Consider the following 12,372-nt stretch of genomic DNA (forward strand, 5'->3'; position numbering starts at 1 on the left):
TCTAATCAGACTCCCTCGCTCACGTCTGTGCATTTGATGTGATGGTATATGCCAAAGCCGTAGCGGGACGAAGGACCCAGGGTTGGATGACCTCTGATTCCAAATGCAGAGCTCAAGCAGTGAGACAGTGACTGGCGTTTGAAGCAATATTTAGTGTTTTATAAATGAGGTTTAACGGAAAACCACACATAAAGCAGAAGGCCAAACAGGACATCCAGAGGATCTTGTTTGAAGAATCCAGCTCTATAAGCAACATCTCAATACGTTATTACAGGGAATGGTGACCAATAGAGTACATCAGATGAAGTGAACTACAAAGACAGGAGTAAGCAATAGAGTACATCAGATGAAGTGAACTACAAAGACAGGAGTAAGCAACATCAGCACTAAAGTTTTGAACAGTCACATGATTTAGTTTACAAATCACACATTAGGTGAAGGTATTTGGAGTATATGCAAGCTATTTGATTTGCTGTTTGCAAGCATAATGAGAAACACTCATGAGAAATTAATGAAAAAAAATGTAAGATCCATTCCCAAAGCCTCTGCTGTTAATGGGGATAGATGGAAAAGGATATGTTCCATTTTTGGTCTTAAATGATTAGGGAGACCATTATCGAGGTGTCCCTGTCAGGCTTTTCTCGGGGATTGAACCTGAGATGCTGGATGTGGGGAACCAGCGCTTAGCCCAGTGTGCTAATAAGAGGACCCAGTTGCAGGATGTTGAAAAGGATGGTTTATTGCAAAACAGTGGTAATCCAAAACACAGGAAAGCAGTGGAAAATCCAAAAACACAGGAGATACGAAACGAGGGCAAAAGGCCATAAACTAAAGCAGCTACTAAAAGTGTAGCTATGAGCGGAACTACGCCCTAGCAGCGAGAGGCGATGCTTGAGAGCAACGCAACAAAAAGCAGTACGAGAACTGCACAGTGAACAAACCTTAAACTCGCGCTAGGCATAGCAAGGAAAACACTAACGACCCGATGAGGGCCACAGAGATTAGCCAGGTATTTATACCCTGGTATTTATACCCTGGCTAATAGAGAGAAGTGACAATCACAAAAAACGCCAGACAGGTGAGAGCACACAATGGGGAACAGGTGAGAACACAAATCACAAATGGGGAACAGGTGAGGGCACACAAAGACAACAAAGGCACATGTGGACACAAATAAGTCCATGATGTCCTTTGGCCACCAGAGGCCGCCAATGTGCCAAATGGTTGCCCGAAGTCGTGACAGAACCCCCCCTCTAAGGGTCGGCTTCCAGACGGCCCAAAGAAAACTCCAAAAGTCCATAAAGGGTGGGTGGAGGGGGTTAAGGACAAGGCCGGAGGGCAGGAACCAAGGGTCAGGTGGCCGGCCGGGTGGACGGCCGAACCAGGACCGAGTGTCTGGTGGGCGGCCGTGCGAGCGGCCAAGCAGGGACAGAGTGTCTGGTGGACGGCCGTGCGGGCGGCCAAGCAGGGGCAGAGTGTCTGGTGGACGGCCGGGCGGGCGGCCAAGCAGGGGCAGAGTCTTTGGCGGCTGGTCGGGTGGACGACCAGCATGAGGCGAACGGTCTGGCAGGCGACCGGAAGCCTTGTTGGAACCAAGGAGACCAAGAAGCACCCCCCTGGCCAGGCTCGCAAAGACGCAGTCAGAGGATGAGGTTGGGGTTGCAGCACCAGCTGTGGCTGGGGTTGCCGGGTCAGCGACGGCTGGAGTTGCAAGACCAGTGGCTGGGGCAGTCACAGCACCTGGACTGCCTGGTTCACTGGGGCTGGCAGCACCGGGAACCGGGGCTGTGGCACCTAGGACACTGGAGACAGGGGCACCTGGGACAGGACCAGGAGCGCATGGGGCAGCATTCGGGCTGTCGGCCTCAAGGCTGCCTGGCTCACTCGGGCTGGCGGCATCCGGGCTGGCAGCATCTAAGACTGCGGCATCCGGACTGGCGGCCTCCGGGCTGCCTGGTGCACTGAGACTGGGGGCATCCGAGCTGGCAGCCTCTGGGCTGCCAGGTTCACTCGGACTGGGAGCGTCCAGGACTGCTGCATCCAGGCTGGGTGCTTCTGGAAGCGCGGCTTCAGGAACGACAGCTGCCGTCACTGGGAGAGCAGGGTTACGGGCCGCATCTCTTTTCAGAGCAGAGGCAATGGCGGCCTCGCAGCTGTCCATGCTAACCCGGTCGTAGACCCACAACAGCACCGCCTGAAAAGCCCTGAGGCTGGAGCACTCGGGGCCTTGCTTCTCCCACAAAGCGGTTGCCAATGTCAAGGCCTTGCCTGAGAGCAAGATTATCATGTAGGCAATCCTCGACCGGTCGGAGGAGAGGGTGATGGGCCGGCGGCTGCACTCCAGATCGAATTTGAGGAGAAAACCTCTGCAGCCACCCGGATTGCCATCGTAGAGTGGGAACCACGGGGGAGGTTGGTCCAGTTGTTGCCGACGGTTCAGTTGTTGCTGGCGATGAGTTAGATCCTCCTGCTGGCGGTCGAGATCCTTCTGCAGCTGCAGCAAGATCTGCTCGCTTCTTCAACGTCTGCGCCAACTTCTTGCATCCCTGTTGGGCACTACCTGCTGGGTCCATGTTGTTCGGGTCGTTCTGTCAGGCTTTTCTCGGGGATTGAACCCGAGATGCTGGATGTGGGGAACCAGCGCTTAGCCCAGTGTGCTAATGAGAGGACCCAGTTGCAGGATGTTGAAAAGGATGGTTTATTGCAAAACAGTGGTAATCCAAAACACAGGAAAGCAGTGGAAAATCCAAAAACACAGGAGATACGAAACGAGGGCAAAAGGCCATAAACTAAAGCAGCTACTAAAAGTGTAGCTATGAGCGGAACTACGCCCTAGCAGCAAGAGGCGATGCTTGAGAGCAACGCAACAAAAAGCAGTACGAGAACTGCACAGTGAACAAACCTTAAACTCGCGCTAGGCATAGCAAGGAAAACACTAACGACCCGATGAGGGCCACAGAGATTAGCCAGGTATTTATACCCTGGCTAATAGAGAGAAGTGACAATCACAAAAAACGCCAGACAGGTGAGAGCACACAATGGGGAACAGGTGAGAACACAAATCACAATGGGGAACAGGTGAGGGCACACAAAGACAACAAAGGCACATGTGGACACAAATAAGTCCATGATGTCCTTTGGCCACCAGAGGCCGCCAATATGCCAAATGGTTGCCCGAAGTCGTGACAGTCCCTTTGTCTCTCATACCCTTCACATACAACATTTTTTTTCAGGTAAATATGAATCATATATAATGTATATGGTATCTTTGAGTGCTGCTGGGTGTCAGACATTGATTATAGTCTCTGAATCAGATACATTGACCAAATGTGTAGGTTTGTCTGTAAAAGGCTCAATCTCTAAACATCCATATTTTTTTTTTTTTTGCATCTCTAACACTGGCAGTTTGACGTCAGCGTTCTGGGCTTCAGTAGCACATCAAGCTCACTGCAATCAGTGAGAACCAAACAGCTCCATCTGATGCACAGCTAGGGAGGAAACCAAGAAGTGAACATAGCTGGACTGCACCTTTAATGAACCCAGGGATACAAGGCTGTTCGCTCCACCACAAGTCCTTTTGTTTGTTAAGGTTATTTCTTTTGAAAAAAATGATTATTTAGTTATATGGTTATCCACACGTAACATAACGAAGTCGGAGGATTCATCGATGTGTGTGTGTCTCTATAACGCTGGTTATTATACAGGGCAGGTAAAGCAGACATAGATCTAGCGCTCTGATTTCGCATTACATTTTCACAGTTTTTGGCGTTTGTGTCAAATTTCTCCTTCTTTTGTGCATTGAACCTCCATTCTTTGGTGCATTGCTTGGCCAGTTGTTTGGTATTTCCTGTTGTTGAAATCACAGATGAATCATCACCTTCTTTAACCTTTGGCTGTATTTCAGATCAAATTCAGATGCACCTGCTGCCATGGTGTTGATCTAACTGAGAAGTGGCAGTTCTGGATCACCTGGTGCCATCGGCGCACACACACACTTTCCCCCATCCATACAAAAAGACAGTGGGGGGGGGGGGGCAAGGGCCAATCCCCCTCCTCTGTAAGTGCCCAGAGAGTTGGGGCCTTAGGCAATCGGCTATGTTGCCTATGCCAACAAATGGTGCGGCAGCTGAGAATAACTTGCTCAACTTGACTGCATTTACCTAAAATTGCAGGGACAGTTGCCCCTTACGAGGTGACACGAGGCAGGCACGCGCCCTCTAGTGGTCGATGGTGTGTTTGTGGAGTTGTGCCGTCGCTTCTCAATTGCACCTCGCCTACGTGCTCCAACAGTAGACTTAGTTATTTGATTATTTTAAGGAGGCACAGTCGTCGGTAAGTGATTAGGAGAGGGAGCAGCACACACCTCACGCTGTTCCAGCTGGGATGTTGAATGGGGGTGACCTGGGGGCGGGATGTGGAAGGAGGGAAGGGGGGGGGGGGGCGATTACTGACACAAATCACAGGGCCCATGCATACAAATCTATCATATCCGGAGCACCAAAGGGGGTGGGGTGTGGAGGGACCACCCACTGCTCCTACTGATGCGCCCTCCGGATCTGTACAATAAGTATCAATACCACAGTGAATTATTCGTGGATGACAAATTGACTGGTGATTCTGAGAGTGGGTGTGCAGAGAAATATCTTTCATCTTTATCCAGCGTGATCCATGCTCAACTTGAAGCGCATGTGAAAGAGCAGCAACACATTGATCATGTCAGAGTTTTAGGCGGATAACAGATAATCTGACATTCTCTCACACCCTCTCACAGTTGTTATTGGCAGTAGCACTTCTCTACCTGTCTTGCTTTTCTTTTTTCCTGGTATGTTATTTGTTTAGACATATTGAAAACATGTGTAGATAACTGAAGTAGTACAGAACTTTGTCTGTAAGGAAAAGAAACCTTGCACAAAAGAGAGAGAGGAGAGAAAAATGAAATACTTTTTCAAACTTTCTGTCTGTAAACTTGAGCATTTGTCAGAGCAGGGGGGAGGTCAGCTGTTCGGTGCTGATGGATTCCCATTCGTCCTGGAGTGAAAAATGGATCTGACTGCACTACTGAAACTCAGGTATCTGAGAGAAAAAAAACAAAGAGATGGATACGTCTCACCAAACACTATGTGTAAATATACCTATATGCTTGACACTTTATGTGATAAATCTAGGCACGTATCACATAAGTGGTATTGCTGACTAAATTACATATTGATAAGACCTGATTTGGAGAGTATTAAGGACCCATTTCACAGCCTCTGAGAAATCATTACATTATCGGGGAGATAGAGAGAATGTCAGCATGTATTGTGTCAGTATCAGTTCAAACTAAAGTCAGCAATCTGTCTCAACTATTTTTGCCAAATCAGTCAAACCAAATGAGTTTTGGGCCTGTGAGCTTCTTTCCCCATAGCAGCAGGAGTAAAGACATTTCTTTGAGGATGGCTGCTTTATATCCGGAGCCAGTTCAACTCGAAAGCCTCCAGGGGGATCCAGATTCTATACACAAAGCTAATAGCTGTGTCGGGCAAAAAAAGCCCCACGATTAGCTGACCTCAACACCCACAGTCATTGATCAACAGAACATCCTGAACCTGGAGAGATGGAACGGCATCCAGAAAGGTACCGGAACTTGCAAAGAGGGTAAAAAAAAAGTTTCAGAGAGTAAGACGGTGTCTGTGTATGTGTATGTGCGTGTGGCATCCATCTTGTGGGTCTGTTTAATAAAGCCACATGGCTCCAAGGCCTCAATCTCAGAGATCAGGGCTTTAACACCCGACTCAACGGCAGATGATGACAACGTGCCATCCCCTGGAGGGCTTAATCTATTAAATGGGTCCTCTCATGTTTCTCCGCTTCTGTTAATTAGAGTTGATGGAGCATTAATTACATAATGCGAGCTGGGTTCATCTGGCTGCCACACATGTCTACATAGGTCATTAAAACAATGACAGTGACCCCTTCAGATGGATGGGGGCCGAAGCCATGGTCTCTCTCGGGGTGGAGGCCACGTCCACTGGAGAAGAAGCTTCTGCTGGCCAAACTGATGGTTGTTAGAAAGGGTCACATCCACCCGTGTGGTCCCCACACACACGAGCATCTGGATCCAGAGAAAAAGGCACCTTTATGGGATAGGTTGAGGCCATGTTGTGGCAAATTACCCCTTTTCAGATCATTTTGTTCTGAAAATCTCCATATGTGCTTCAATCCCACTTGAAGCCGCCCTGATGGCGACAACAGCAGATGGAGTTGAGAGAGAATCTGGGAAAAGCGCCGTTGAGTGGCGGATTTTTTACTTCAGTCCCATCCATATTGGTCTGAGTGGAAACCTGACAGGGCTCCTAGGGAATGGAGGCTATCCAAAGCACTGAGAATCTCTTGAACTTCCATTAGCAAAAAATAGTGGTTCTCCCTCTTTTGTCACCATGGCAAAATGTGGCCAGATTGTCATAGATGGAGCTCTGAGAGGTAGCTGCAGGGGTGGGAAGCTAAACAGCGAAGTGACTTATCACTGTGTCTGCTTTTAAACTGTCACTGTTGTTAATATTTCAAATAAGTCTTTGAGCTTGCAATCATTAAAAGTCAGTAAAAACCTTTGCACAAAAATGTATATTAGTATGTCCTTTAAAAAAACACATTCCAATGTAAACAAATTGAATGTGTGTGTTTTAGTGTAATATTTTTCGTGCTCAAGACGAGGTAAAAAATAGTCTCCCAAACACCAAGCCACTCTCCTGCCTTGTTACGTATTTTGTGTTTGAGCTCCGCATGACATCGGCCAAAAGGTAAGCACACTGCCAAAAGAGGACGAAAAAAAATAAAAAGGAGAGCGCTCAAAATATCATCCTCTTTTGAGGCTCCATTCACAGGCAGTACACGCATCGCCTCCAGCTGTTCAGATGGCCGTGTGCTGTGCGAGCCATGTCTTCTGCACCGCTGTGTTCCGATGGCAAATGCGCCCGCTCATTAGAGGCTACCTCAAGACTTCTGACAGCAGGGCCTCTGACCGCCAACATGACTTCCTCTAAATAATATGTGACAGCCAACAGTGGCGGTGAGGTGCACTGTTTTCTTTTCTTGTTGAAAAATGTGTTAGTGCATCTACACAGGCCCTTAAAAAACATACGGCAGTTTCACAGTTATTCTACTAATGTTAAACAAACAAAAAATCAAACTTAATTGCTGTGCAACACTGTATCCATCAGGTTGGATGTTCCATAAATACGTCAGTGTTGAGGACTCTGTACATACCTGAACATTCATTTTTTTTCTGCCCCTGGATTTGGATGTGTTTAAAACTGAGCATTAAACGTGAGGTCCTGGCTATAAGGAATTTTCATTGCCCTGTGGCTTATGGCTCCAATTACGGGATCCAGCAGAGCCTGACCTGAAGATTATATGCAACATGAGGGGGGGAAAATCGGGAAAAAAGTTCTGGTAATTTGGTTGCGGTAATTTGCATGAGGCAATTTGCAGGAAAGTTTTGCAGACCTCATCATCCTATGAGCTTAGCTGAGCCGCCATGCTAACTTCACAGGTGTCCTTGTGTCAGGTGGGGTTACACAGAAGCAGAAATGGACAGTATTTCTGATACGTGTATTGAAAATATGTATTTGAAATACAAAATAGTATTTTGTCATTTGTATTTGATGGACATTATAAAAAGGATATATAGGATATAATGTATATAAAGTATTTTGAAAATACTTTCCCCGAAACTGTATACATGATAATGTCACATGTACGCATCTGCATGCATCTTTGGGAGATAGAAGGGTTTGCTGAGCGCTTTGCCCATACTTGTTTAAGACACATGGCCAGTGAAAGACTGATGTCTCATTTGTCTTTACTGATTCAGTGTAAAGGCCCATTTATAGTCCAAGACAAGAGCTGCTCAACAAAAACTGCCGTAAAAGTGACACCATTTGTGTCTGCCAGGGTGGCACGGACCCGCATGTAAAATGGAAATTTGAAATGGTGTAGGCACTCAAAGTTTTTGACGCTCTCTCTGATTGGATGACAAGACATTTGATGTATGTTTTTTGCCTTCATGACATGGCTATGGTCATCTAGCTGGCTGGAATACTCCCCATCATGATACAGTGCTTCTTTGAACAGATTTGTAATGGGCCTTATTAAGAAGTGAAAAGCTGTCAAATATCACTAAATGATCAAATATGCCAAATCAAATATGCAGAGTGGGGGTTCGTCATGTTGCCTTGGAAATATATCGTTGTACCTTTAAAATACAAAACACAGTAGTTTATTTTGATACATGGTATGCTTGCTATATTTTGTATTTTGCATGGATACCATTACAACTTCAGTATTTTGCATCTTATATCAAAATACAGTATTTTTGCCCATCCCTGTAAATAAGCAGCAAATCGTACATATCTAAATAAATATTACTATATATTTCTCTCAGATTTACATGCATGTTTAAACACACTCTTTGTAAATTTAGAAATAACATTTATTGAATGACAGATTAGTGATAATAGTAACGTCCAGCTTCTCTCTTCTCTTCTCTTTGCTTGTCCTGTCTGCCCGTCTGACTCTAATCACAGGCATTTCCTCCTGCATCTGAACCCAGTCCAGCAAACTGACTCTAAATGCTTTAAATTGCACAGAGGCCGCCATTAAGTGTGCAAAAGCATTTTATCCCAGTGTTTTTTTCCTGTCGCTAACTCCATATGTTTTAGCCATGCTAGATAAATCACTCTGACGGGCAAACAGCAGTTTGGATAGCCCCAGGGGCACATCATGTTGACTCTGCTGAATGCCACACTTTGAGGAACTCATTACAATAGCACCAATTGAGTTCTGAACCACTGCCATATGTTGACGAGGCTTTTAATGCATGCTGCACACTTTTTGAAAAAGACGTGTAAGGTACGCCAGTTGTAACCAGTTGCCTCCTCTCAGTTTGTGTCTTGCTGTGACAAAATGGGAAGGACGGGGGACGTTGGGGGACGTTGGGGGGGGGGGGGGGGGGGGGGAGTGTTGGCACCACAGTAACTGTCACCTGCCACAGGGGGATTGCTTAATAATCCTGTGCTTTTAGGGAAGGCAAAGGAATTATATAGAGATGAGAGACAGGAACATGGCTGCATATAAGACTCCTATAATCTACTTATTTATGGTATGGATCAGAGGCTTCACTACGCATGCAAAGAGAAACAGCTCGACCAAGCTTTCTTCTTCCTCCTCTCTCTCTCGCTCTCTCTTGCCAATATCTCTCTCTCTCTCCACCTCTCTCTCTCTCTCTCTCTCTCTTCTGCCAATCTCTCTTTGCCTCTCCTCTTTTTCCCTATCCTTTTCATTCGGTACGACCATACTTCCATTTGTAGGGTGGTATTATATTTATAAATTCCACCTTAAACATAGGAGATTATATTTGTGTTGCATAGCATGTGGCTGACACTAAAATTCACCCTGGTGTCTTACGTGGCAGGTTAAGGTTTGTATCATCCCTATACCAAAACATCAAGAATTCTGTTAGTGAGGTATTACCAACACAGAAATCGTTAGGCAAATTTGATATTCCAGTACTCTCTCCACCGTGTGAAGGAGTAGCTCCCATGGTGGGGTGATTTTGTCTCCCTTGTGTCCAAGAAGCATTGATACTCCGTAAAAGACAGTGAATCTGTTGCTGAAGCACAGATGCTTTGCTAGCCAAACCCATTAGTCTGTTTGTGTAGATGCCCGTCAGCTATGGCCTCAGTGAGCACAGAAACACACAGTTACACAATCACAAACTCACACACACACATACTCCCTCTGTCACTTGATCTTTCTGTGTGTGTGTGTGTGTGTGTGTGTGTGTGTGTGTGTGTGTGTGCACAGTGGCTGTATGAGTGTGCACACATGTGTGTTGTTACATCTAGACACAGACATGCATATATGCACACACACACATGAAGTCATACACAGATGAGCCATACTCTGCTCTTGCAGATGGTGATTGCCCAAGCTCTGATACACACATCTGTTCCATTGTGGGATTGTTTTTGAAAAAACTTTTCAAATATGATCAACCTCTTTAAGATAATATGAAACAGTTTTACCAGATGATTAAACTCTTACTCCAATTCTCAATTTGCTTAAGCATGGCACTGACGATATAACCTCTAGTACATCACAACTGTAATGTCTGACTAAAATGTCAGGCATCTTCAGGCAAGTTACTTGAAATGTCTTGCTTTCTGAAGTCATAATTGATACATAAATGACACCCACATACACCAAAAATGTCTTGGTAATGGCAAAATGTTTGCGAAATATTAATTGTGTAAATCCCATAGTGTATAAGTACTCTACGGTTCTATTAGTAACATATTCATTTAAAATATATCTGTAATGACATTTGTAATGTACAAATGGACAAACTGTTTAAGGAATGTATAGTTATCGAATTTATGCATAAACCAAATGATTACGTAGTCCGTATGACTAGAATGGATATTCCTGTTTACAATCCTCTTCATTTAATTCCCATTCACATAATCGACATGAAGTCAACCATTTTGTGAGCCTGTCTTTCACTTTCCCCATTCTGTGTTAATTTTGCACTTCATTTTTAGTAGGCGAGCAGTAATGTTTAATTCTCCCTCCTGGCACATTCAGATGAAATGCGATAATGCCTTTTTTATTTCCCCCGGTGGCTAAGTCTGTGTTAAGACTCATGCAGGGGGGGGGGTCATCAGACTCCGGGCCGTATCTTAACAGCCCTTAACCTCAACACGTGCACGTGCACTCTGAGATAACACAGACATGAGGTCAGAGGTCAATTTTGTGAATGAGTTATGGCCACTCATTGGTTGGTTCTCTACGGAGAGGTAAGAACGTCAAACAGAGTTACTGTGATATAGTCCCTGTCATTATTCCATGTGAGACTCGAAATCATCATGAGAAAGAATAAATTATGGATAAATGATGATTACGTTACCTCAGAGTTGTAAGGAAAAGGACATAGTAAGGACATCTTTCAAGTTTCATGTGCTTGACTGATCGCCCAATATCTAATGTTTCAACTGTTTTCTGTATAGTTTGCAAATATAATTAGTAATTTTCATGTAAAAAAGAATTTTGATAATTGGCATCTCTAAAATAAGTTCCAGTATCCATTAGTCTATGCCGGTTCTTTATGGCCTACTCTCTGCTCCCCTCTAATGAATGGCTGTCACCCAGGCTTCGATCACTGTCTGACCTTGGTGTAAGTATGCTCACACCAGATGTGTAAACCTTTCTTTGTTTCCATGATCAAGAGACCATTTGATGATGATAATCGTGTTGGATCAGTTCCCCCTTGAGTTTGGGGTAGTCTACTTTCACCTCTAAATTTCATAGAGGTTAATACTATCCTCTGTTGACATGTTGACATTAACCTGTGTAAAATTTTTGTTTTCTGTTGGGAAGTCATTATAAATAAATACATTTATTTATCCAGCCTCTTTATTTAGCCTGTTATTCAGTCTTTTCACGTCACTGATTCCTACACCTAAAGGCCAGTGCCGATTAGCGTCTGTGTCCCTGCATTACACAGAAAAGGCCATTGGTAAATTATGCTAATTACACAGTTTTTTTGATCATTTGACTGCAGTGCAACAATAAAGAAGGAAAGTCATACCTGACCTGAAAAAACAAACAATGAAAGGTCAGTTGTATTACCTTATTGAGTAGGTTAATTGATCTGTTGACCCTATCAGTCCCCTCTTCCATCTGTGTCCCCTGCCTTTCCCCCGTGAAATGTTACACCTTATTACCCTTTTCTCCAAAGCCTCTTTCTTAATATTTTTGTCATTAAAACACAAAACAGTCATGGGATTTGGCCTACCATTTCTCTCTTTTAGTTTATTATGAAATTCACTAAGGCTTGTTTAAGATTAAAATGATGCTCTTCAATCATGTAGTAAACGGTGGTTTAATCACCTCGATTTTTGCCCATTATTTTAATACCTCCACCAAGATAAAACACAATCACCATGTTGCCCTCTGTAGTCCAGTTTTACATCTAATAAGGCTTATACACATTGGAATCCAATAGGTATTCAAGAGTTACAACCTAAATATTACTCCTTCTGCCCTGCCGTTGTGATTATCCCTCTCAAAGGTTTATGAAAGTTTATTGAAATGTTGGGATTTACCGAGCACTATTTGATGAGCCTCCGGTTCCGTTTCATATTACACTTGCCCTCCACAGTTTACAGCAGTAATACCAATGCAGTGTACAGCAGTGCCAGTGGGTCCCGCCCGTGGCCAGCATTCGTAATAGATCACTAAACACCACACTTTCCTATGTAAATACTACAGTGATGCATCGTGGGTAATCTAACAAATGCCAAGGACTCCCAAGAGTGATGGCTCCCAGTGTTT

The sequence above is a fragment of the Clupea harengus genome, chromosome 8 (assembly GCF_900700415.2).
Source record: "Clupea harengus chromosome 8, Ch_v2.0.2, whole genome shotgun sequence".
NCBI classification, from domain to species: Eukaryota; Metazoa; Chordata; class Actinopteri; order Clupeiformes; family Clupeidae; genus Clupea; species Clupea harengus.